The sequence below is a fragment of the Zea mays genome, chromosome 1 (genome assembly GCF_902167145.1).
Source record: "Zea mays cultivar B73 chromosome 1, Zm-B73-REFERENCE-NAM-5.0, whole genome shotgun sequence".
In the NCBI taxonomy this organism is placed as follows: Eukaryota; Viridiplantae; Streptophyta; class Magnoliopsida; order Poales; family Poaceae; genus Zea; species Zea mays.
In genome coordinates, this window is record NC_050096.1 from 184402651 (window position 1) to 184408208 (window position 5558).

Consider the following 5558-nt stretch of genomic DNA (forward strand, 5'->3'; position numbering starts at 1 on the left):
AGTCGTTCCGAAGGGAGCGCAGTGTAAGTTTTCTGCTCCAAAGTCGTTCCAAAAGGAATGCAGAGCATACAGCGAAAAGTCAACGCTGATACCGCCTAAGTAAAAGGCGAAGAAGCTCCAAAGACGTTCCTAAGGGAATGCAGAGCTTATACCGCCTAAGTAAAAGGCGAAGAAGTTCCAAAGACGTTCCTAAGGGGATGCAGAACTTACAGCGAAAAATAAACGCTGATTCCGCTGAAGTAAAAGGCGAAGAAGCTCCTAAGGGAGGCTTATAATGAAAAAGTCAGTATTGATACAAAAGATTGTGCCCCATTGCAGGAATGTGTGTATCTTCGGCACAAAATATCATTTTGCATAACATAACATCATCACATCATTTTGCATAGCATAATCATCATACATCATGCTGCATGTGGCACAAGAAGGGGGCATGTTATCGATCTTCGGAAAATGCTTTGAAAAGGGGCAAATCATGCCAAGTTACAGGGAGAAACAATATTGATTTTCGAGGTATAGCTTCGGAGATTATTTTTACGAAGCTTGGATATTTCTTATCAGAACACTATGGATATTGTCGTGATAAATGATAAATTCTTCTTCACGAAGCATGAAAAGAAGGGAAGGTGTTTTTTCGTCGAAGACTCAAAAATGGTACGTGTTTAAAGTTTCATGCATCGTAAAGAATTGAATCATAAAACAAGTATATTACATACAGGATTACAGAATATTACACAAATCATATATCAAATGTTTTTTGCAATAGCACTTAGTCTTCCCTAAGTACTATCTCTGCAGCTTCGTTCAGCAGTCGATCGACAACCTGATCCATGATAGCTTCGGCCATCTTTTTAATTTCGTCGTCATCTTTAGGCTGAGGGCCCGAAGATGCTTGAGTAGGATCTGAGTGAGGACGGGACACGATTACATTACTATTACAAATCGCAAACAGATCTTAAAAGCCTAAAGATTACAACACGGTAAAAACTATTATTTAGTACCTAATTGACCTTCGGGCTCTGTGCTCTTTTTAGCAGCCTTAGCCACTTCTCTAGCATCATGGATGCCCCTTTCACTTCTCTGAATAATTTCTCTTGCCATTTCTCGGCCACCGTTATCCCAGATATCAGTAAAAAACTTTCCACCAATTATGCTAGCTTCGGCCGAAGGATCTTTTGTATCTTCAAAGGACAAAGCAGCTTCGGACTGTGCTAAAATTTTCACATGCTCACAGCCCTTCTTCTCTAAAATGGTAGCAATCCCTCTGGCGCCAGAGAAGGCACATATATCTCCTCGGCTATTTAAAATTTCTTCGAAGGCTTCAGCTTCGTGGTCAATCCATTCAATGACACTTTCGGGATTGCCCCTCAAAAAATTTTCTTCACTTGAGAATGCGCCGACTTTGGCGAAGCTAGCCTTTAATTTTTTAACACAATCTACAGATTTATTGTAGCATTTCTTTTTGGACGAACGAAGCTCTTCAACAGTCACTTCTAGATGATCTGCCCATTGATCGCTGAGTTCACGCTTTGTTTCTTCAAGTATACGTTCTTCTTTGGCTCTGGCCAGTTGTTTCCGAAGGTCTTCAATTTCGCGTTTCTGAGCTTCAGCTTGACTTTTGAAAGCAGCTTCATCCTCCTTTATTTTATCTATCAATGAGTATAATATTTTGTCTTTTTCGAGACCTTCGTTCCTCAGTTCAATTACTTCGGAACGAAGGTTGCTCAGGGCTATAGTACATCCTTCGTCCTCAGCATCTTTCTGTGCTCTGAGGGCATTGCTGAGTATCAGGCCCTGCAGACAGGAATATGTCTGTGTCAATAGTTTTAAACAAACGGAAAATTTTGAATTCAACAAAAATATAAGAATTCCATTTGTCGCACCTTTAAACTGTTGTAAGCTAGGCTGTCAGCCAGATCGTTCTTTGACAGCACCGAAAGTCCGTCTTCTAAAGTTGGAAATCCGAAGCTTCTGCTCATCTCCCGACAGACAGAAATTTCCTTGCTGTCGGGGAGGCAATACAAGAAATCTTCTTCTCCACTGCCATTAAATATCAACGCCCCCTTTGGATATTTCAACTTTTGGGCATAGTGTTGGGCCTCTTGTTCTTCTTTTTCTGTTAATTTTTTCCCCGAGGCATGACGAAAAATATAATCACGAATTTTGGATGCTTCGGGGGTAACAACACCAGTTCCTTCAGCAAAAGTTGGCTTTGTTATTTTTTCTGCCTCACTTTCCAAGGTTTTTGCCTTTGAGGGCTCTGAGGGCCCAGCTTCGGCTTCAATATCTTGCTCTGGAGCTTTAGAACCCGAAGCTTCGACTGTTGTTTCAGGAGTGACGGCAGCCTTCTTCGGAGGGGTGCTTGAAGATTTGATCGTTTCCAGCACATCTAGCACATTAGCCATTCTCCTTCTTTTCGGAGTCACTGCTGGCACTTTTTGATTACTTACTGTTTCAATGTTTGCCACAGGACTCAAAACTTCTGATGTTTTGGAGTCCTCGGTTGCTTCCTTTACCTCTTCCATTTTTTTCTGTGAATGGCGCTTCGGCCTTCTCTTTCGTTTCTGGTAACAAAATTTTTGATTGCTCCAATTTTGTCTTCGTTGGTATTTCGGCTGTTTCTGTGACTTCTGGCAGCAAAGTTGGCTCGGCTGGTTTTTCAGCTTCGGTGGCCGAAGAAGTCTCTCCGGTAAACTCAGGCACCGAAGCTGGTTCAATATAACGCGGTCGATAAGTAAGAACCTTTATCTTCTTCCTTTTCGGTTCTGGCTCGCTAGGAGCAGCTACAGTTTCTTCTTTTGCAGAGGTTGTATTTTTTCTCTTCTGCCTTCGAATGGGGTAGCAATAGTCAGGGTAGACAAACCCGATGGCATCAAATACCCGATTCAGCCTTTTCTTTTTTCGGCCTCCGAAGGCTGCTGACATTGCAGTATCTTCGGCCTTCGAGTATGTCCCAAGCAGCTCATCACTTAAATTGTCAATGCTTTTCAACCACTCATCGTCTGGCTCAATAAATTTATCTTCAAATTTAAAAGTGTACTTAAACCTGACAAGTCCACCTTCGTCGGCCTCTTTAACGGTTTCTTGTGGCATTTCCCATTTCTCCGCAAGCGGCCACACCCTGAAGGCAATATGCTCTTGTACTAAGTCCCTTGTTCCTATAAAAGAGCAGACAACGCCGAAGGCTCTTTGGCACTCTTCGGCGGCTTCGTTCATTTCAACCTTCGGCCTCCGAAGGCCGAAGCTTTGCCAAATAGGACGCATAATTATACCTTTGATGTCTTCTCGTGCTGATAAGTCATTCTTCACATAAAACCATTCTGTCATCCAATCCCCGGGCCATCTCTTCCGAAAGGTTGGTACGGGACAGCTTGCCCCGGACCGAGAGACGAAGCTGTAGCAGCCAAAGTTGTTATGGTACTGTTCTTTGCCCCAAGGCTTTGTTTCATATAAAAATTCATGAACATTACAGAAGCTTCTGGCGTCAGGCTTCAGACCTTGGCTTCTCGCGGCCCACACGAAGATATTTAGCCTTATAATTGCCTCGGGAGTAAGTTGATGAAGATAGACTTCGAAGATTTTCAACACCTCCACGACGAAGCTGCTCAAGGGGAATCGCAATCCAGCTTTCAAAAAGCTTCGATACACCACAACTTCATTTTCTTCAGGGTGTGGACAAGTTTTTTCCCCTTCGTCCGCCCTCACAATGGACAGATCCCGGAAATACCTTCCTCTCATATTAACAAGATGATTCTCTTTGATAGTTGATTTACCATAAACTGAATGGCTTGGTCGCCAGGGGCGATCTTCGGAGTCTTCGCCACCGCTGTCCACATCATAACTTTCACTGTCACCAGTATCTTCAGACAGCCCTTCCAGAATTTCCCTGGTGATCTTTTCTGTGTTGGTCTTCGACATTGCTATAAGAAACCCTAAGTTCTTCTCTTCATCAAGACTCAGCTTCATCTCAGCAGCAGCCTTCTTAGCAGCTTCAGACATCTTCGGAAACACTAAAAAACTGTTTTTAAAAGCCGAAGCTTCAAAGCTAAAAACTTAGCAGATCACAGTGCACAAGAGCTAAAAAATGAGTGAGCAGGAGTGGTTGGCCAGAAAGCGTGCAAAATAAGTTTGCGGTATGGCCGTATTTATACGTTTGATGCGTTGAAAGTTGAAAGACCCCACTTGTCATTGAATGTTGCTATTCTAGCAAAGGGAAGGTGTTTTTTTCGGACCTTCGGCATAAAGCCTTCGTTCATATCGCAATCTGAATTTATTATTTCAAACAAATTAATATTGCGAGGGGCTACTGTTGGGGGCCTTCGGCTTCCGAAGGTCCTCAAAAACATGATTTAACAGTGTTTCTAGAGTGTAATGTGTGAACAGGTACCTTCGGACTTATGTCAAAGAGGGAGAACCTCAAAAGATACGAAGGTTGGCAGTGCCGAAGCTGTGAAGCAGGAAAGCTTCGGCATGTTCGCAGAAAAGGGAACCGACTTAAAGATGAAAAGGCCATTTAGACCTCGATAGATTGCTATGGAATTATCACCAAATGTAAAGGGCATGTATGTAATTTTGTATGGGTTGTATCCCGTGCCTATAAATAGGTGAACAGTACCCCCGTACTGTTCACGCTGACTTGGCATTTGCTTTTGCGTCACGCTTGTACTTTTTATCTTCTCTCAGGACCGAAGGTACATTTGTAATTTGAAATCATTTCTATTTTTCCATGTTAATAAAATAGAAATGATTCTATGATGATGCTTATATTATATTTCATGCTTTATATGAATCCTTCGTCATTACTTGTTATGTTCACGAAGGTATGTCTCTTATGACCTTCGTCCGAAGCTCATTATTTCCCGAAGGGACATAATACTTCGAAGGACGAAGGACTTTAACACTTAACACTTTTTATGTTGCCTTGTTCTTAACTCTTAGCATTTGAGAACAAGTCCCCAACAGAGGCGTAGGAGTCCCTCGGCTCGGTCGGCCTTGCCGTTTAAGGTTCCTCTCGTTGTTTTTAGGATTCTGTTATCGATATAGTCGAAAAGCACGAAAGTCGTTTTCTTTCCTCTTGTTTCGTGCGTTAGGACTTGTTCGTCGGTAGCAGAATCACTTATCCGAGCGTGAGTTACTTTTCGCGAAAGGTGATGAGTGGGGTATCCGTATCCCGAAGGCGTAGGAGTCCCTCGGCTCGGTCGACCTTGCCGTTTAAGGTTCCTCTCGTCGTTTTTAGGATTCTATTATCGATATAGTCGAAAAGCACGAAAATCGTTTTGGCGGAAAACTTTTCTGAGGAAAATTTTGACGCAGAGGGGGTTCCCCCCTTCTAGCCCCCAAGGGAGGTTCGACTTTTGCTAAGGCAAGGCCGATCCTCCCTTGACGGTTAGACTTTATTTATACACGTAAAGAAAGCGAGATACATGAACGACTTGAAACATTTTAAGGGTAGAAACGACGTAGTTGTTGGATGTTCCAAGCGTTGTTGTAGACTTCGCCTCGATCATTGGCCAGCTTGTATGTCCCGGGCTTCAAAATCTTGGCGATGATGAACAACCCTT